Below are 21,452 nucleotides of genomic sequence, written 5' to 3' on the forward strand. Positions count from 1 at the left end.
CCTTCTCTGGGCCCGCTGCATCTGGGCCGGTACGGCGATGCCCGCCGTCTGTGCTCCAAAAGCGCAGTCTTCTTGTCCCGTTATCCTACGGGCGTCGCCTCGACTCGCCTCGCGTCGATCGTCGCCGCCATCGATTCTCCAGGCGTCATCTCGATTAATCTCACGTCGATAGTCGCCGCCGTCGTGTCCGCTGTCGTCATCCTGTCCACAGCCGTTATCTTGTCCGTAGTCACCATTCCGTCCGTGGCTTTCGTCTCGCCTGTAGTAGCCATTTTGTCCGTGGCTTTCGTCTCGCCTGTAGTCGCCATTTTGTCCGTGGCTTTCGTCTCGCCTGTGGCCGCCATCTTGTCCATGCGCGTATTGCACGCTCTGGTTGTGTTTCTTTATGCACGCTCTGTCTGTGTGCCCCGTGGATTTGCAGAAGCTACACCAGACAGCCTTTGTGCATTCGCTTCTCCGATGGCCTTTATCTCCGCATCGCCAACACGCCAGGTCCGTCGTAGTCCTGGTTCTCTCTCTTGGCGTCTCTCGAGCCTTTAGCACCCTCTCCCCCTCCTCCGTGGCGGCTGGGTGGGTGTCTTCTGAGGCCTCGAAGTTCCTTAACTTAGCCTTGAACTGTCCCAACGTAATGTCCGTTGAACCGTGTGTTATCAGGAGTGTAAACGGTTTGTACAGCTCCGGTAGTCCCCTCATCATCATCGCCATCATTAGCCCATCGCTCGGTGCTTCTCCGGCACTCCTCAATGGTGTCGTGATTTGCTCCGCTCTGTTGACGTATTCGGTCACAGTTTCGGTGATCCCCTTCCTCAGGCCGGTTAGTGCTGTGTAGAGGGCCACGACTCTGGGTCTTCCTCGCCCGATGAAATGCTCTCTCAGTACTGCCAGGCTTTCTCTGCCTCTGTCTTTACTGTCGCGGAATATCAGCCCCAGGCTGGTGTCGTCAAGCATCTGCGCTAACTCACAGTACGCGTTAGCATTCCGCTGGTCGTCCAGGGCTTGCTCTTCCGCTGTCAGTTCTCCGGTGGAGGCCCCCAGGATTGTCTCCTTCAGCCCCGCCCTGTGCATGCAGCACAGCATGCGCTCTTCCCAGAGTTCGTAGTTCTCTGCTTTTCCAGTGAATGTCGGCCACTTGTCTCTTCTCTGGTTTTCCATCCTCTTCGTTAATGGTATGCTTAGCTTTTACTCTGGTCGGCCTAGCGACTAGCCACGCGGTGCTCCCGGCGCTATCCTAGCCTATAACTTCAGCTAAGCTTGATACAGTACCTCCACTATTTCGCCTCGGCGTTATCTGGGCCCATAACCTGTTAACAGAACTCACTTTAGGGTGACAATAATGTGGTCAAGAGGCATGGTTTCTATCTTGTGCCTGAACTGGCGTGGCTTCTTTTATTCACATATAAGCAGCAGTTGTACAACTCTTCTCTCTTTGAGAGACGTTGGAGGAGAGAACGAAAGGGGTGGGCACCTTTCCTTTTATAGTTGCCCTAAGGTAGAATACCTGGGTGGCTACGCCCAGAGCGCCCTCCAATGGGGACAGATATATATGCACCAAGGCAATCACTGGTGGAGACAATTGTCTACACAGGTAAACAGTTACTAGTGTAAACAGTCATATGTACAGTTAGACAGTTACTAACAATCCTATACAGAGTCTCTTATCTCAACAATAATATATTGTCTATATTCATGTCTTGCCCGAAAAGGTCTCAAATGGCCCTAAGAGAAAGCCCTTTTTGTCATAAGTCCGTTGGAGAATGAGACCCAATGTCTGAACTGGACTGTCAAGACTTGCTCTGATGGGGAGGAGCTCTTGCAGAGCAATCGCTAGGAGATCTGCTTGCCTCAAAACCTATAGTTTCCCGTAAACACAAGTAATTACATATAAACAAGTAATCGCCATCACCCATGGGATCATTGGAATTATTCTTTTTGGAGTACCTTCTGGCTAAGGTAAGGTATATAGTCTATTTTACCAAACCTGAAACATGTTTCTGTAACAATCACAGTGTCTTATTTTACCGGACCTAAACCAAGCTTTTTCTAATGATCGCATTTTCGGGGTAAGACTAGTTAGTTGGGGGCTCGCTATACCAGCGAGTGCAGCGTTTACTAGTTTGTTCATCTTGTGATTGAATGGGAGGGGGAGGGTGATGAGGGGGCAGAGGAGAAGAAAGAGGATGATGAGGGGGAGGAGAAGGGAGAGGGCTGGGCTTAGATGGTCAGTCCCTCATGGACCGGCAGTGTGGGGGTCGTCGTTGGGGTCGTCAAGGTTTGAGGGCGGGGCTTCAGTGGTCAGTCCCTCCTGGGCCGGCGTTGGAGTGATATGGGGGTTGTTGAGGTTTGTGGGTGGGGATTCTGTTAGGGCTGGCGGTGGGGTGACATAGGGGTCATTGAGGCCAGGGGAAATTAGACGGAGACGCTTGCCATTCGGGGGAGGAGTCAAGTCTGTCGGGGAGCTGGAGGTGAAGGTGTGACTCTGGGCAGGTTGCTTCCTCGGGTTGGGGTCGACCTCGGGTGGTGTTGGTAGATTGGATTCCCTTTCTTGCGTCTGTTGGGCAGAGTTTGGGGGTGGGGAGATTGCCTCTTGCAGGCTCGCTGTAGCAAGGTTGTGGTCTGATACTGGGTGGCATGGAGTGTTCCCAGTTATCACTGTAGCAAGGTCATTTCCTGTTGTTTGGGTTCCCTTGTTGTGCTTTGTCAGAGTTTGGTGGAAAATGGTATAATGGATGTGGGAACTGAACAGCTTTGCTCCAAATCTGTTCAGAAAAACTCCTTGAAAACTGCTTGAAAAATTCCTTGTGCTCCCAGAATATATTGAAGTTGTCAATCAAATTCACCTTGTGCATTGGGCAGGCAACTGAGAGCAACCTATTCATTTTAATTAAATTAAATGTTTTAATTGTATACATTTGTTATGTTATTAATTTATATAAATTTTAATCCTAAATCGATTTGTCCTGTTTGTGACTGGTGATAGAGGACCACTAATGTATGCTTCTATATCTATGGAATTGAGCATTTTTAGCAGTTCTGTAAAGTGGCCTTTCAATGTTTTAGTTTGTCCCATAGAGATATAATTTGCCCCATTATGAACTACAATCTTGTTTAAAAATAAAAAATGTATTATCACGCTTTTATTTTGAAGGCTCCGAGCCCAACCCAGAAATGTTATTTCTGAGGAAGCAAGGAAACTATAAAATAAGGAAGGGACATTACGTCACTGTGTAGCGCGTGAACGCACATTGGTGCCAAGTGTGAACACTTTCAGTTCAGCTGACTTTTAATTAAATGGTATCGCATTCTCCTCGTTTATGTAATTTAAACTGGTTATTACCTCGGATGTCAGAATCGTCGGTAATTTGTTGCATTGTTAACTAACTAACGTTACGTTTGATATATTGATTGATGTATATTTTTGCTTCTCCGTGCCGCGTCTCCCATAGTCTTCAGTGGCACCAAGCAGGGCATAGAACCGAACGCTTGTATTCTGATGTAATGACGCTTCCTTCTTTTATAGTTTCCTTGAGAGGAAGGCGGATCTCGGTATCTGTAACCCGGACACACGCACACACACACAGTCAGACACACACACACAGAGAACAAGACACAAACTTGAGCTACTGTGATTGAAGAGAACAGCAGGTACGTACATACATTACTGATGAGAGCTGAGGTCATTTAACTAAAGCTATGATGACTGTCATGTTGCTGTGACGTTACGTGGTGCTAACCGGCTAAGCTAATTAGACTTATTAACTAAAGGCGGTAGGAAAAAGTTAGCTAGCCGCCTGCTAGCATGTAACTTAGTGATGATGATGACGAAGCTGGATGTTCTCATTGAGATAGATACAACATTTCTGTCTGTCTGTCTGTCTGTCTGATTTTGTGTTGTGGTCTAACCCTAACAGTCTTAGACAGGCTCACAGAGAATTATGTCTGTCTGATGTTGTGTTGTGTGATTGATTGATTGAAAAGTTTATTAACATATTGCAGAATGGGTACAGTACAGTACAGCTCAATACATACAATTGTTAAGGGGATGCAGACCAGAGCAAGACTTTCGTCTTGTTTACATCAGGGTCCCCCATTTTCAATTCATCATATATTTGTGTTGTGGTCTATCCCTAACAGTGTCTCCCCCCCCCCCCTCAATGTACAGTTTTGCTTGTATATGCAGTGTGCCCCCCCCCCCAACCACCTCTAATGTAGATTACCCAGTATGGTTGTCAATATCCCAGTGTACCCAACCCCCCCCCCCACCCAACCTCCTCCAATGTACAGTTTCTACGTCAAATGTATATACTCCCTTTTCCTGACTCCTTCTGTATCACAAACAGTACTGTATTTGCAAATCTGGTATGTCATAAATGTATAGATGTAGCAGTACTGACTATCTGTATGTCATGTATGTCATATATGTCCTGATGAATTGAAAATGGGGGACCCTGATGTAAACAAGACGAAAGTCTTTCTCTGGTCTGCATCCCATTAACAATTGTGTGTATTGAGCTGTACTGTATTGTACCCATTCTGCAATCTGTTAATAAAGTTTTCAATCAATCAATCAATCAAACACACAGTCTAACCCTAACAATGAATGAATGAATGAAAACGTTTTTTAACAGATTGCAGAATGGGTACAATACACACAATTGTTAAGGGGATGCAGACCAGAGAAAGACTTTCGTCTTGTTTACACCAGGGTCCCCCATTTTCAATTAATAGTGAACACAGTCTTAGACAGGCTCACAGATAACCCATAGCTGTCAACATTGGGATTTGAAAAAACTGTATATTTCGCCCCGCCCCCTTGCCCCTGCCCCGCCCCCTCCCAATGTAGTCTCCTCCCCCTTGTATGTATATTATAAGGGATAATGTATAGCTACGAGGTCATTGCCGCAAAACAATTGACCGACAAGGAGTTTAGAATACCGAGGCGCCTCGCCGAGGTGTTCTAAACGCAGTGAAGGTCAATTATTTTGCGACAATGACCGAGTATAGCTTGCTTGATTGATTGATTGAAAAGTTTATTAACAGATTGCAGAATGGGTACAGTACAGTACAGCTCAATACATACAATTGTTAAGGGGATGTAGACAGTGGTGCAGTGGCAAATTGACAGTAGGTCAAACGCTCCACGCGCGTGCGCGCGCGCATGCACAGTTTTTTTTGGCTGCTCTCGTCCTGCAGCTGGATACTATTGCCTCACAGCGCGGCCGTCAGCGCGCGGCCCAGAGAGCGCCGCTGGCTCTGCGGCTCTGCAGCTGCATGCTTCTCCGGGAGTCCGGTTGGATAATGCCATGTAAAAAGCGATTGCGCGTACTTCAGCCTCAGTGACCGAGGTATAACGCCGTTATACCGAGTTATACCAGCACTGCACCACTGGATGTAGACCAGAGAAAGACCTTAGTCTTGTTTACATCAGGGTCCCCCATTTTCAATTCATCATAACATATATGACATGCATGACATACAGATAGACAGTACTGCTACATCTATACATTTATGACATATCAGATTTGCAAATACAGTACTGTTTGTGATACAAAAAGTGTCCAGAAAAAGAGTGTATATACATCAGGGTTCGAAATTAACGGGGGCTTGGGGCATAATGCCCTTGAAAATGGACAAAATGCCCTCGAAAATCAGTTAAGGGGGGCACAAAATGCCCCTGACAGTTTACTAATTATATATATATATTTATCCGGTAATGGCGCGTCTGTATCGTACGATTCAGATGACGCGCAAATAAAAAAAAATTCATTTGGCGGAGTTGAGCACTGGCTGCTGCAGCAGCAGGAGCACTGCAGCTGAGCCAGGTGCTAGTCAGTTTGTGTACAAATGGCAAGCACAATCTAAATCAATCTTCATTACGACTTTAAAAACATAGCCATTAAAGGGGAACTATTTTACTATTTCTTTCACTATTTGGGCACTTTTACACAATTCCTGTGAGTCTATGGAACACCTCTGTAATATATATATTTTTTTTATTCATTGTTTTGTATTTCTAATCAAGTCCTCAAAAACAGCTTTCTACCTCAAGATCTCGAGCTGTTTTGAGCCTGGGCTCCTAAACCACTGCGCCGGGCCTGCTGAGCGTCGTGTTCGCCTGAACATTAACATGCAGCAGTGACTATATGACATCACATATAGGCACATTTTCAAACGACTCAGTTCAGTGAGGGTGAATATTGTGAGAGGAGAATTGGAAGAATGCACCAATATGAGAATTTTGAGACATAGATCATATTAATATAAGTTCACATAGCTAGGAAACAATGCTAAACACTCAAAAAGGCCATTTATAAGATAGTTCCCCTTTAACATTACATAGGCATACACACATCTTGCCATAGCGTTAGCAGTTTGTACAACACAATGCACGTTTTAACTATAGAATCAGCCCGCGAGGTAATACAGTCAACGAAATGTTACCGTAGCTACTAGCTAGCAGAGGAGGAAATGGGAGTCTGAGAGGCGGGGTGTTTAAAGACAATGATAGGCGTTTATTCAACATCCAAGAAGGCTAACATACAACTGTGTTTTACTAACTCCAACCGGGACTATTGCCGCTTTCCCACTGCATGCCATCACCTCCTAACGTTACCGGAGCTACCGGAGCTGATAATAACATTGCCTGAGCGGAAGGTGCGTGACACTAAAATGTCCGTGGGGACCCGGCGCCAACCCATAGATAGTTCCAACTCACCGAATTACGTAATCCACCACAGTTGCACTCAATATTTAAATAATGTTAGTCTAAATAAATGTAGACAGATACATAATAATTTCAAGCAGAACACAAATCTTTCCATTAAGAACTGACAATCAGGGAATTTAAACATGGTTGACATTGTTTTTTTGTGTTTATATTAAAGAAAGGAAAGTCTAGTGCTGGCTGAGCATATTGTTTGTTTGCACTAAGTTAATACTACAAATGTAGCCTATATTTTTCAGTCAGTTCGGTCTTTGTGTGCCAAACATTATTTAAGGCTGTAAACACTGTAACACTGTAAACCTTTTTATTTTTTTTTAATAAATGAGAAGCATGTTTAGATTTGAGTGTTACATATATTTTTATAAAAATGTACGTATATCGAACCGAACTGAAAACCGTCACCCCAAAACCGTGATACGAACCGAACCGTCCATTTTGTGAACCGTCCCACCCCTACCGTTTATCATAAAAATTCAGTGCCCCCGAAATACAAAAAAAAGCCCCCGAAAATCAATTAAGGGGGGCAAAAAAAGCCCTTGATTTTTTTTTTTAATTTCTAACCCTGATATACATTTGATGTAGAAACTGTACATTGGGGGAGGTTGGGTGGGTGGGTGGGGGCTGTACATTGGAGGTGGGGGGCGGGGGGGTTGGGTATACATTATCCCGCTTATTACATGGCTAACTTACTAACAATATACCTAATTCATTTTACACCATCGACAAGATGAGATCAAATGCAGACGCAGTTGTTCTGTTCTGTGGCTCCGCGCTGTAATCGCCGGCAGCTTGCACTGATGAGTGCAGCTGTGCATATGCTGAGCAGCTTTCATGACTGCAATCTAAATGCTTGATTGCTTCGGCTGCGAACAGCGGTCATTATTGCTCTGTTGCCCCTGACGGCGGTCAGTTATCGAAAAATAACTGACCGCTGCTATGGGCAACCGAGCGCTATTGACCAATCACAATCAAGCATTTTCGCGAATGTTAAAACACCATGTAATAAATATATATATTGTCTGCACTGCGCAGCCGTGGAATCGTGAGGCCATAGATTTAGAATAGATAGAAATGGCACATTGTGGTGTATCATAATTAATTTGTTGAATACAATAGGATTTTTATAACGTTGACAGACACAAATTAAAGCATAACATTTTACACTAAGTTCTCTTTTACCTCTTATTTAATTCATTCATTCATTTAATTGTAGGCACTGTTTATATTGTACATAGTCCTGTGTGTTGTATATTGTGTTACTTTTGTGTTTATTGTCTCTTTCTGTATACACCGTGGGAAGGGGGGCACGTAATTTAATTTTTCTCTTATGTCTTGCACAAATTGGAAAATGACAAAGTTGACTTTGACTTTTAACATGTGTCTATAGTGTCGGACACTAATTGTAATGTTAAAAACGGATACTGCTGTAATATAAAGTGAAATTCTACCATGCCTCAATGTATCAACTTTAAACACTAAATGTTAATGTTAGAAATTAGGGATGTCCGATATTATCGCATTAAAATGTGATATCGGAAAATATCGGTATCGGTTTAAAAAAAAAAGATAATAATTATTATTATTTTTTTTTACATTTCTATAACCTTTATTTACCTAGGCAAGCAAGTAAGAACAAATTCTGATTTTATTTATTGTCAAAAGTATGCATAATGTGTTAATTCCACAACAAGAGATATGTAATGTTAATTACCTGAAATTATTCCATTTGGGGGGGGGGGGGGGGGGGGAGTTGAACCCTGCATATATCGGTATCGGTTGATATCGGTATCGGAAATTAAGAGTTGGACAATATCGGTATCGGTAAAAAAGCCAATATCGAGCATCCCTTTTAGAAATGTTAATTTCCATTATTTCCACCATGTGCAACATTTCCTAAGAACACCAATGTCCATTCTATCAACTCCAAATCTGTGCTATGAGCTCAATTCTCCCGGTCCATGCAGAAGTAGAATTGCTGTCTTGTTTTGGATGAATGAGTAGAAATGAAAAACGGAAATCTTCTTTTATTAAAGTAGTTTTGACATGTGATATAGATAAAGATATTGTTTCATTGTGTATTGATTAACTTTACATTTGCTCTTCATTCATATTACAAAAGTTATACTGGCAGTGGCACGTCTAATACAGCAATGGATTATGGGTAAATGCAACGCTAAAGCAGTGCCAATGTAAGACTGACTTTACATTAAACTAATGACAATAATATAGTATAAAGTAGGGTATTATTTGGACTAAAGAATGGTGTTGTCTCACCCTACTCGCATGTTGAGGGAGAGCACCATACATTATACACTGAGAAACCACGGCCGAGAGTGAGCTCTCCGGGAACAACCCCACTTTGCCGGTATAGTGTAAGCAGAAGAAGAGAAGCTTGTCTGCCTTTTGTAGGTAGGTAGTTGTAGAATGTAATACATTTTCAGGGTTCGAAATTAACGGGGGCTTGGGGCATAATGCCCTTGAAAATGGACAAAATGCCCTCGAAAATCAGTTAAGGGGGGCACAAAATGCCCCCGACAGTTTACTAATTATATATATATATTTATCCGGTAATGGCGCGTCTGTGTATCGTACGGTTCAGATGACGCGCAAATAAAAAAAATTCATTTGGCGGAGGTGAGCACTGGCTGCTGCAGCAGCACTGCAGCTGAGCCAGGTGCTAGTCAGTTTGTGTACAAATGGCACGCACAATATAAATCAATCTTCATTACGACTTTAAAAACATAGCCATTAACATTACATAGGCCTACACACATCTTGCCATAGCGTTAGGAGTTTGTACAACACAACGCACGTTTTAACTATAGAATCAGCCCGCGAGGTAATACAGTCAACGAAATGTTACCGTAGCTACTAGCTAGCAGAGGAGGAAATGGGAGTCTGAGAGGCGGGGTGTTTAAAGACAATGATAGGTGTAACTGAGGGGTACAATTCCCTGACTGTATTGATAAGTATGGTATCATTAAACCACTACCGCTTTATGTACTTTAACTACTGGCCACACAGTACATGATATAGATATGATGAACACTTTCCCACCATGAAACCAAGTCCACACAAATGTATAAGTCGAATATTTAATATATAGCAAAGGGTATATACAACGTTCACTTAATGACATTTATGATTTGAATGCACTTGTAAGGCAAATGAGTATTCGTAGGCAAATCAACATTGAATGTCCAATCTCTGGTTACGCAGGAAGCAAGTATACAACCTGGTTCTTTAGGGAACTATAGCGATGGTACTTAATGATTATAGCTGGATATACTAAAGGGGGGTCCTGCTGGTTGTAAGTCAGTAGGGGGGGGGGGGGGGGTTAGGAGAGCCGCCGGCGATATCCCATCTGGCCAACGATTTCTTGGGAGAATTCAGAGTGCTGAACACGGTGCCCACAGAACCTTGGTCCACAGATGAATACAGTTGGGCCCTCTTGTAGACGGTAGCTGCCGGTCCACAACGAAGAGACGTGAGGCGACCTCACTCGGGGTAGAGCGCCGTCTCACCTGGACTCCTCTCGGGGGGTAGTTCCAACACTCACCAGTGTTGGCTGTTATCCATGGCATAAATCAAAGCACCCAAAGCAAGTAGATAATCCAAGCCGTGTAGGGCTCGCCGTCGTCCGGGTAAGGTAATCCAATGTGCAGGTCCACTCGTCCTAGCCCAGAACTCCTCGGATGAAAGCACCACACGTGGTCTGCCCAGCCTGGTTAAGACTCTAGATAACGCGAGGAAACGATGGGGGTACTGCTCACTTTATAACTCTAACCGAACGATGCACCATACATAATAGACTATTATTAACTTAATAGAAATACGTCCCACTCGACGGTATAGTGCCAAACTATGACAATTCAACTATTAATCCACACGATGTCTCAATGCCATTCTGAGGCCAAGTTGACCATACTGCACCACACGTGTATCGTGGGTGAGGCTTAACGTCTTGCCACTAGGTTGGAGGGTAAAGAACTAAGGGCTAAGGGACTAAAAGAAAGTTCTACTTTACTTGCGCCATATATATATGCGCTGTGAACAAATAGTACCATTCGTATTTCGCCAGACGTATTCCTACGCGGAACCGGGCTAGTAACGACATGTTCGTCGGCACGATTGAACTTGAACCAAGGGGCTTGGCTGCTGGCGCCAAGTTCTTGTCCAATGAGAGAATGAAACTATTATGGGCTGTTAGTAGACTAAAGGGATATTCAGTGTATATGTACAAGGAATATACAAGGGATATCAAACGATATACAAATACTATTAAATATATATCCATAAATAAATATATATATTCGGTTTAATCTGATCCTTCACAACAGCCGCCCCCTAATTAGTCCCACCTAATTAGCTAAGCAGAGACAGATTAACCGCACTGTCTACCACTCAAGGTCCGCTGTAAGGGTCAGTCAACTCACAAAGTCATGGGTTCATGGTCGTCATCGATAGTGTCTGGGAGTCTGGGCAGTTCTATTAGCCTCGCCACGGGTCGTGTGTAAGTTCGCCCTTGGACGAGCACCTCAGCTGCTCGGACCTTGCCATCGGCACCGGTGATCACTTTGCTTACGCGGCCAGCCGGCCACATAGCTCTGGGTAGTGACTGGTCGATAATCATGACGACTGTTCCTTCTGTCAAATTGTCTCTCTCTTTTACCCACTTCTGGCGGGTCTGTAGAGACGGTAGGTAGTGGAGTAGAAAGCTGTTCCAAAACTTGTCAGCTAGTACTTGACTGTACCTCCACATTCTTCGGCCGTTCGCTTCTTCAGGCCTGTACATTGTCTGGGGTAGCGCGGGGTCTAGCCGCCCCATCAAGAGTGTGTTGGGGGTGACTGGGTCGACATCTGCTATATCACTGGAGACGTAGCCGAGGGGCTTGGAGTTCAATACTCCCTCGATCTCCGTGAGGACTGTCATTAAGACTTCTTCCGCTACAGTCTGGGCCCCAAGCACGGCGTACAGGGCTGTCTTTATAGAACGTACTTCTCGTTCCCAGGTTCCACCGAAGTGGGGTGCGTTCGGGGGATTAAACTGGAAGTCAATCTGGGATGGAGCGAGGTGGGTCTTAAGTTCTGGGCCCATAGCTTGGAAGCTCTCTCTCAGCTCTCTTTCTCCGCCTTTGAAGTTTGTCCCGTGATCAGACAACAATGTAGACGGTTTTCCTTTCTGTGATGTGAATCTTCGGAAGGCCATAAGGAATGAGTCTGTGCTCATGGTTGGAAGGAGTTCGATATGTATCGCTCTGGTGGTCATGCATTTGAATACAATACCCCACCGCTTCTCGGTTCCTCTTCCTTTCTTTATATACAACGGGCCAAAACAGTCCATGCCTGTGGAGTGGAATGGCTTGTCGCCGAGTCGGAGGCGACAGGGGGGTAGGTCAGCCATCCGGGGTATGCTGGGCTGCGCGCGCCACTTTCGGCAGTCTAGACAGGTTCGCTGGAAGCGTCGCACCGCTTCTCTTCCTTGAAGTATCCAATAGCGACGTCTGATCTCCGCGAAGACTCTCTCTGCTCCTGCGTGGTGTACATCCTCGTCGTATTTCTTTATGATCAGCTCTGTGACCTTGTGTCGGCTGTTCAAGACTATCGGGTACTTAACGTCATCCGGTAGGTCGGGGGCTCTCCGCAGACGACCACCCACTCTGATGAGATTATGGGCGTCACTCTCGGGTGCCAGGTGGAGCAGTCTGCTGTCTGATGGGACGGGCTTTCCTCCCTGTAGACAGTCTAGCTCATCGGGGAACGAGTCTCTCTGGGCTCGTTGTAGTAGAAGAAGTTCTGCTTCTTCGTAGTCAGCTGCTGAAATGTCGGCAGTGGGCTGAATCTCTGGGTGGTGCCACAGAAATGTCTTTAGTTGCGCACTCTGTAGGGTGAGGCAGTCATCTATGTTGGGGTCTGTGGAGGCGACTGTGCTCAGTCCACAGAACATAGGTTTCTTGTTCTCAGCCTCCTCTTTACTCGCCTCCCGTGGGGTGGGCGTAGGCCACTCTCCTTCCGGGAGCTTGAGTAGGAGAGCCTCGGCTTCTTCTTGAGTCGAAACGCTTTGTAAACAGTTGTCCACGTAGAAACTGTTCTTCACACTGTGTCGGACCTCTTCATCTGCTGCTGGGTCCTCTGCGACGTGTTTCTGTAGTGCAAATGTAGCACAGCACGGGCTGCATGTGGTTCCGAAGGGGAGGACTTCCCATTGGTAGATGGCTGGGTGCTCATCTCCGATCCTCTCTCTCCATAGGAACCGCAGTAGGGGCTTATCCTCCTCCACTAGTCTCACCTGCAGGAACATCCCTTTGATATCCCCGCTGATAGCCACCTTGTCCTGGCGGAAGCGTAGTAGCACGCCTAGTAGAGAGGGGCCGAGTGTGGGGCCGGGCAAGAGCTCTTTATTCAGATTCTGGGATCCGATCTGGTAGCTGCAGTTAAACACAATGCGATCCTTGCCGTTGTGGTGGACCTTGTGGTGCGGCACGTACCATGATTCGGTCGTCTGATCGGCCTCTTTAATGTCAATCTTCGTCACGTGTCCCGCTGTGATTAGCTTCTCAATCTCAGCGCGGTACACACTCTCTTGAGCGGGGTCTTTGGCTAGGCGCCGCTCTGTGTTCAATAGATACCGCTCCGTAGCTTCTTTCGTGGCGTGAAAGGTGGGCATTCCCTCTCGCCTCAGGAGTGGAGTTGCGTATCTCATCACTCCGCCGACTGTGACTCTCTTTGTCCCTTGCTCGAGGAGGTTTATGGCGTAAATGTCTTCTTTAGAACGAATGTCTTTCTTTTCGTTCTTAAAGGGCATTGTCTCTAGTGTCCATAGCCTCTCGACATGCTGCAGGAGAGTGGTGTCTTCTTCTGTCACTCTGGAGTGGAGGCAGCTAGTGGCTGCTGTTCGGTTGAGAGATTTAGCGAGGGGGCCTTGTAGTGTCCATCCTAGGCGGGTCTCGACTGCTGCAGGACAGCCTCTGGGTCCTGTATGGACCCGGTCTATCGGGACTATGAGGTCTGCATGGTCGGAGCCTATCAGCAGGGTCGGGGTGGCGCCGTCTATGAGCGGGATAGGTAGTTGACGCAGGTGCACATATTTATCCATCAGCTTGGCGATGGGGTAGGTGTACTGTGATAGTCCTATTTCTTGGCTGGTGAAAGCATTTGTAATCCTATACCGTCGCTCTGGCTGCCCGCTTGCTGCCATAGTGAAGGAGACATTCTCGCCTTTTATCGTCTTTAAATCTCTTCTTATTGTCCGAATCGTCATTTGGTTCTCGCTCCCCCGCAGTCCCAGCTGGGCCGCAGCGGACGCGAGCAGAAGGGTCTTCTCTGACCCGTCATCAAGGACGGCGTAAGTGTCCATGACTTTATCTTGGTAGCTCAATGTTACACGGACTACCTTTAAGAGCACTTGGGCGCCGCTGCTGCTGGCGGGGTCAATGTACATGACACTTGCCTTGGTGCTGCTCGATGGTGCAGGTGCAGGCTTTCTTCTGTTACTGTCGTGTAGGACATCTAGGTGGGCTCCGTCACACCGACTGCACCTCTTCTTTAGGCGGCACTCGGCTGCCATGTGACTGCGCGCACATCGGTAACAGCGCCTGTTGGACTTTATCCATTGACTCACTTCTTCTGCATTCATCTTGGTGAACAGGTCACATTGTGACAGCCAGTGTTCCTTCTCGCAGTACGGGCACACCATCTTCCACTTCTCTTTCCTCGAGGGGGTACTGTGGTTCTTACTGCTCGGTACTGATTCTGATTGGTGCATGACAGTCACCGATCTTCTTCCATCGTTTATTCTCCTGGGTCCCTCTCTGGAGCTTGGTGTGCTCCGCACGAACGTATCCAGTCGTAAGCTGCTGACTTCTTTCGCCAGGAAGTCGGCTAGATCGAGGAGGGATGGTTCGGGACCGTTAGGATCACGGTGGTCTCTCTGCCGCCTAAAGCGCTCTTGTCTGGCGGGTGGCAGCTTCTCTAAAATCCTCTCGACGTTAGAGTTGGCGTATAGCTCGTGCATACCCTTTTCTCGTTGCGCTCCCAGCATCCCTACCAGGGACTGCACTTTTATAGACAGGTCGTCTAATGAGCGATTGTCTGTTGCTGGGGGTAGGCGGTCAATATGCCTTATCTCTTGGATTACGTAATCCCATATACGTCCATATCTCTGGTCCAGCGCTGCTAGAGCCGCGGTGTATGGGGTCGTAGAGGTGGCATAGGCTAGCGCTATATTGTGCGCTCGGGGTACTTTCAGGTGCTTCAGTAATATTGCATACTTGTGGCGTTCATCAGCGACATCCACCATCATTGTCTCTAAGCACATCCGGAGCTCCGTGTACTGTGCCCGATTCTCATGGGTGAAGTCTGGAATGGTCGGTGTGCCAATGTATGACGCCGTGGATGGCTGATACATCGGCGAGCGTTGGGGGAGAGGCCTCCTAGGCGAGTCTCCTCTTGCGCCTCTCTGTGGGCTGGTACCGGCAGGGTACCATGGCCCGCTGGTCCAGCTGCTATTCCTCGGGGCTGGTCGTGCGTCATGCTCACCCGTGAATAGAGTCGGGGGTCTGTAGCGCAGCGCCGCGGGGGTATAGCCTGGGCTGTACTGGACCTCCTGGTCCGGTGGAGTACTGTGCTGTCGTCGGGCTTGGTTCTCCTCCTCTCCCTCTTCTTCTTCTATCAGGTCCTCTAGATCCTGTAGTCGTTTATTTAGCTTCTCCGCAGTGTATGCTGCTCCTTCCTTGTAGCTGGGTCTCGCTTGGACCGGTCTGGGAAGGGGGTCTGCGGGGGGTATAGGCTTGGTCTGTTGGTCAAGTTCAGGGTCGCTTGCTCGGTTAGGGGATGCTGCCCTTGACTGTTGTCTCGACGAGTTCCTTGAACCCCTGGCGGAGGGAGATGGTGTTGCCTTGGTGATCAGCTGCTCCATTAGCTGCGCTTGTAGTCTGTCGCGCTCGGCTTCGCGCTTGATGAAAGCGATGTCGCGCTCTGCTTCTCTTTGGGCACCGGCAGCGGCACGCTGGGTGTCTGCTCGGTCTCTTGCCATATTCTCTTCCGTCTGAAGGCGTCTCATCTCCAGGCGTATGCGCTCTTCTTCGCTCCGTTGCTGTGTCTGGAGTCGATCGCGTTCACCCTGAAGTCGATCGCGTTCACCCTGGAGTCGATCGCGTTCGGTAGAGGCTGTCAGGCTGACGAGGAACGCCTGTGATAGCATCCTCTCCGCTTCGCTGGGAGAAGACGGTTGTAGAGGTGAGCCGCTCCTGGCTTTACTCGTCGGGGAGTCCTGGAGCTCTATTTTCTCGGCGCTCTCCTCATCTTGTTCCGTGCAGAGTTCTCTCTCTGTAGGGTTGTCTTCCTCCCGGGGCTGGTCGGGGACTACTTCTTCGGTATTGGCGGGGGGTAAAGGCATGTCAGCTCCCTCCTGGTCCCCACCGTGAGCTTGGTCAGTTACATTAGAACTAGAGATGTTCCGATACCATTTTTCCCTTTCCGATCCGATTCCGATACCTAAGCTTTGGGTATCGGCCGATACCGATATTTATCCGATACCAGTGCATAAAAAAAAAATTAAAAAAAAATTATATAAATTATACTTTCTTTTTTTTTTTCAGATACTGTTATACTGTTTTTTAGTAATAACTAGAACGTATGGTATTTATTCAACAACAGGTGATTGTATAGATTTGTATTAGTATCATTAATCAATGAGTATGGGCTGCAGCACTGCAGATATACCCTACTCCAATGATCCACACGGACATTAAACGGTGTTGCACTCGCTACTCAGTGGCTCTGCAGATATACCCTATTCAGTCTGTAAGCTAGTGGCAGACGTTCATGTTGTGATTTTTGATGCAAAATAAATATTCAACATTCTCTTTTGAAACTCCGCCTCAGACTCTTATCCTTTGGCACTTGCTGTACTTTGCTTGCAGGTCTGCAGCCATTATTGCTGGATTATGTGAATAGCACCAACTTTAGACACGGTAACGTTATCAAGCTAAGCTAACTGACCTAGCTCGCCTTCCCGTATCGACATTAAGATAACGTTAGTAATAGTCAGCTAACGCTAGTCCGTAGCTACTTAACTTAAATACAATTCACCGTGGGTGCATTATTGTTGATAGACGGTCACGGACAGTGTTAGGTCCTGGAGAAAGGACAGGCGATCATCTGATTTGATGTAACGTTAAAAGCGGATGTTGTTCCAACTAGCTATCTTTCCAGCTAATGCTATCATAACACCAGCCAAACACATCCCGATTCCCGTCCGAGCTCCCCGTCACACCGCACTGTCGGGGACAATGGAATTTAAGAAAGTGTATCTGCTGTTAAAATGACACAGCATCACACTTTAAAACATGTTCATTTTATAATCCTCACTCTCCGCAGGACTCGGCAGGAGATAAATTACATCATGGGATCGGAGGCTAGAATTTACGTGTACTCGCCGATACCGATACTAGCATTTTAGGCAGTATCGGCGGCATTTCCGATACTAGTATCGGTATCGGAACAACTCTAATTAGAACCCACTAGGGCCTCTGTGGTCGGGGTAACCTGGTCGTTAAGGTCAGACATAATTTTACTTTCTACTTTTACCGCGTTTACCGTCTGTAGAAGGCTAGGTAGTTGACTGACAGCGTAATCCTCTAAGTACGGAGGTGGCTGTCGTCTGCGCCGCGGGCGTTCTATGTTAGGAGGACCGTTTCGTGGAGTGTTCATCATAGGCCATTTCAATATTAATAACACTATATTAATATTACACTAGTTACCCTCCGGCTCGAAGGACCAATTGTAACTGAGGGGTACAATTCCCTGACTGTATTGATAAGTATGGTATCATTAAACCACTACCGCTTTATGTACTTTAACTACTGGCCACACAGTACATGATATAGATATGATGAACACTTTCCCACCATGAAACCAAGTCCACACAAATGTATAAGTCGAATATTTAATATATAGCGAAGGGTATATACAACGTTCACTTAATGACATTTATGATTTGAATGCACTTGTAAGGCAAATGAGTATTCGTAGGCAAATCAACATTGAATGTCCAATCTCTGGTTACGCAGGAAGCAAGTATACAACCTGGTTCTTTAGGGAACTATAGCGATGGTACTTAATGATTATAGCTGGATATACTAAAGGGGGGTCCTGCTGGTTGTAAGTCAGTAGGGGGGGGGGGGGGTTAGGAGAGCCGCCGGCAATATCCCATCTGGCCAACGATTTCTTGGGAGAATTCAGAGTGCTGAACACGGTGCCCACAGAACCTTGGTCCACAGATGAATACAGTTGGGCCCTCTTGTAGACGGTAGCTGCCGGTCCACAACGAAGAGACGTGAGGCGACCTCACTCGGGGTAGAGCGCCGTCTCACCTGGACTCCTCTCGGGGGGTAGTTCCAACACTCACCAGTGTTGGCTGTTATCCATGGCATAAATCAAAGCACCCAAAGCAAGTAGATAATCCAAGCCGTGTAGGGCTCGCCGTCGTCCGGGTAAGGTAATCCAATGTGCAGGTCCACTCGTCCTAGCCCAGAACTCCTCGGATGAAAGCACCACACGTGGTCTGCCCAGCCTGGTTAAGACTCTAGATAACGCGAGGAAACGATGGGGGTACTGCTCACTTTATAACTCTAACCGAACGATGCACCATACATAATAGACTATTATTAACTTAATAGAAATACGTCCCACTCGACGGTATAGTGCCAAACTATGACAATTCAACTATTAATCCACACGATGTCTCAATGCCATTCTGAGGCCAAGTTGACCATACTGCACCACACGTGTATCGTGGGTGAGGCTTAACGTCTTGCCACTAGGTTGGAGGGTAAAGAACTAAGGGCTAAGGGACTAAAAGAAAGTTCTACTTTACTTGCGCCATATATATATGCGCTGTGAACAAATAGTACCATTCGTATTTCGCCAGACGTATTCCTACGCGGAACCGGGCTAGTAACGACATGTTCGTCGGCACGATTGAACTTGAACCAAGGGGCTTGGCTGCTGGCGCCAAGTTCTTGTCCAATGAGAGAATGAAACTATTATGGGCTGTTAGTAGACTAAAGGGATATTCAGTGTATATGTACAAGGAATATACAAGGGATATCAAACGATATACAAATACTATTAAATATATATCCATAGGGCTGGGCGATATGGAAAAAAATCATATCGCGATAACGATATGATAATTTTATTTTATTTCTCGATATCGATAATTATCGAATTGTTATAAGTATAAATTTTTTTTTTTTTTTTTAACAACAGATGTATGTTTATTTTGCAGCAATTCTTTGTCATTGCCGCCATCTTTAATAATAATGGATTGGATTTATATAGCGCTCTTCTCTGACTGACTGTTGCTCTGACTCAGAGCGCTTCACAGAGTCCATTATTCGTTCATACACAGTCATACCGGTGGTGGTAAGCTACAATTGCAGCCAATTACATCCCCTCACACTCCAGTTCTCAGGCTGCAGCTGGTTTAAAAGCTAAAGTAAACCGGCTTCTCTGCTGGCTGTGGCTCCAGAGGAGTTGAACAGTTCTGCTAGTTTATTTTCGATCTTTTGACGCTTTTTTGGTGGACAAACCACCGCACATGTGCACTGTGACTCGTGACTGGAGTCTAGTTCTGCTAGCACACATAGCCTACTGTGTACAGACGGTTTCAAAATGTATTTTAAATTAGAAAGCAAACAAAATAAATGGACAAGAGAAAAAGAAATCTGAATTTGGTCAGTATTGTCATTTGGACAAGCAAAGCCATTACTTTAAGTTGCAGGCAAGAAAGACAAGTCTGTCCACTGTCTCTGGTTTTAAAACTGCCCTGTTGCAGGTAAAAAAAAAATAAAAATAAAAAAAAATAAATAAAAAAAAATAAATAACGATTTTTCGATTTTTTTTAAATTTCAATATTCGATATCGATTATTAAAATATATCGCGATATTTATCGTTATCGTTATATCGCCCAGCCCTATATATCCATAAATAAATATATATATTCGGTTTAATCTGATCCTTCACAACAATAGGTGTTTATTCAACATCCAAGAAGGCTAACATACAACTGTGTTTTACTAACTCCAACCGGGACCATTGCCGCTTTCCCACTGCATGCCATCACCTCCTAACGTTACCGGAGCTACCGGAGCTGATAATAACATTGCCTGAGCTGAAGGTGCGTGACACTAAAATGTCCGTGGGGACCCGGCGCCAACCCATAGATAGTTCCAACTCACCGAATTACGTAATCCACCACAGTTGCACTCAATATTTAAATAATGTTAGTCTAAATAAATGTAGACAGATACATAATAATTTCAAGCAGAACACTAATCTTTCCATTAAGAACTGACAATCAGGGAATTTAAACATGGTTGACATTGTTTTTTTGTGTTTATATTAAAGAAAGGAAAGTCTAGTGCTGGCTGAGCATATTGTTTGTTTGCACTAAGTTAATACTACAAATGTAGCCTATATTTTTCAGTCAGTTCGGTCTTTGTGTGCCAAACATTATTTAAGGCTGTAAACACTGTAAACTTTTTAATTTCTTTTTAATAAATGAGAAGCATGTTTAGATTTGAGTGTTAAATTTTTTTTTATAAAAATTTACGTATATCGAACCGAACTGAAAACCGTGACCCCAAAACCGTGATACGAACCGAACCGTCTATTTTGTGAACCGTCCCACCCCTACCGTTTATCATAAAAATTCAGTGCCCCCGAAATACAAAAAAAGCCCCCGAAAATCAATTAAGGGGGGCAAAAAAAGCCCTTGAAATTTTTTTAAATTTCTAACCCTGCATTTCATGCTAAACCCCTCCTTTATCCGGTCGCTGTTCTTCTTCCTCTTTGGGTCGCAACTGTCTTCCGGTCTGACTTTCTGTGCTAACGTTCTAATCTACACTGCTGCCACCTGTCGTCACGGAGGGGAATTGCAGCCATTTTGTAAACATTTAAAAAAAAATAAAAGAAACACGGGGCGGCTAGGTGGTGTAGTGGGCAAGGCACTCGCCACCAGTGTGGAGACGCTAGGATTCGCGTGTTCGAATCCAGCTCTCCACATTGTTTTTCAGTTTGGCTGGTCGTCCGCAGTAATACACATTGGCCGTATTACGGGGAGGGAAAACTGAAGGGTGGGGATCGAACGTTGTGAACAAGCGACTCCTACAAGTCGGTTGGTGCGCCTGCGCAGTAGAATCAGGAAGTGTCGGGGGCAGCGTGAGCCTCCCACGCGTTACTCCTCGACACTTGAGAGATCGAGCTGCGCAGGTGAAAAGATGCGACTACTGTTACCTCAAGTACCGGAGGGGACTTGTGCTATGTATGACTTAGTCCACATTGCAGCCGGCTTGTGGGAGGCAAGAAACAGCGTTCGTGACAGGGGAGGGTTGAATTGGATGATACGAAATTGGGATGGGAGAAAATATGGAAAAATGGGAGAAAAAGTGGATAAAAAAAAATAAATAAATAAAAGAAACAGGAAAAATACGGGAATGGGATGACGGCGGGAAGGAAGGTTGAAATACGGGACAATCCCGGGAAAAACGGGATGGTTGACAGGTATGAGATAACCATGTCTGTCTAATTTTGTGTTGTGGTCTAAGTCTAACCCTAACACACAGTCTAACCTAACCCTAAAACAAAGTCTTAGACAGGCTCGGATAAATCTATGTCTGCTGTTGTGTTGTGGTAAACAGTAAACACACAGACAGGCTCACATAG

At 45.8% G+C, this 21,452-nt stretch overlaps 1 protein-coding gene across 1 annotated transcript in view; it reads left to right on the forward strand.

Annotated features, from left to right (window-relative positions):
• Positions 1-3,553: 3,553 nt before the first annotated feature.
• dnajc10 (DnaJ (Hsp40) homolog, subfamily C, member 10) overlaps positions 3,554-21,452 on the forward strand; it is a 143,241-nt gene continuing 125,342 nt past the window's right edge. Inside the window, 1 exon segment of the mRNA XM_084314864.1 lies at positions 3,554-3,642. The gene's annotated coding sequence lies outside the window, so the exon portion shown is untranslated.

The sequence above is a fragment of the Notolepis coatsorum genome (genome assembly GCF_963971535.1).
Source record: "Notolepis coatsorum genome assembly, chromosome: 5".
Taxonomy (NCBI): Eukaryota; Metazoa; Chordata; class Actinopteri; order Aulopiformes; family Paralepididae; genus Notolepis; species Notolepis coatsorum.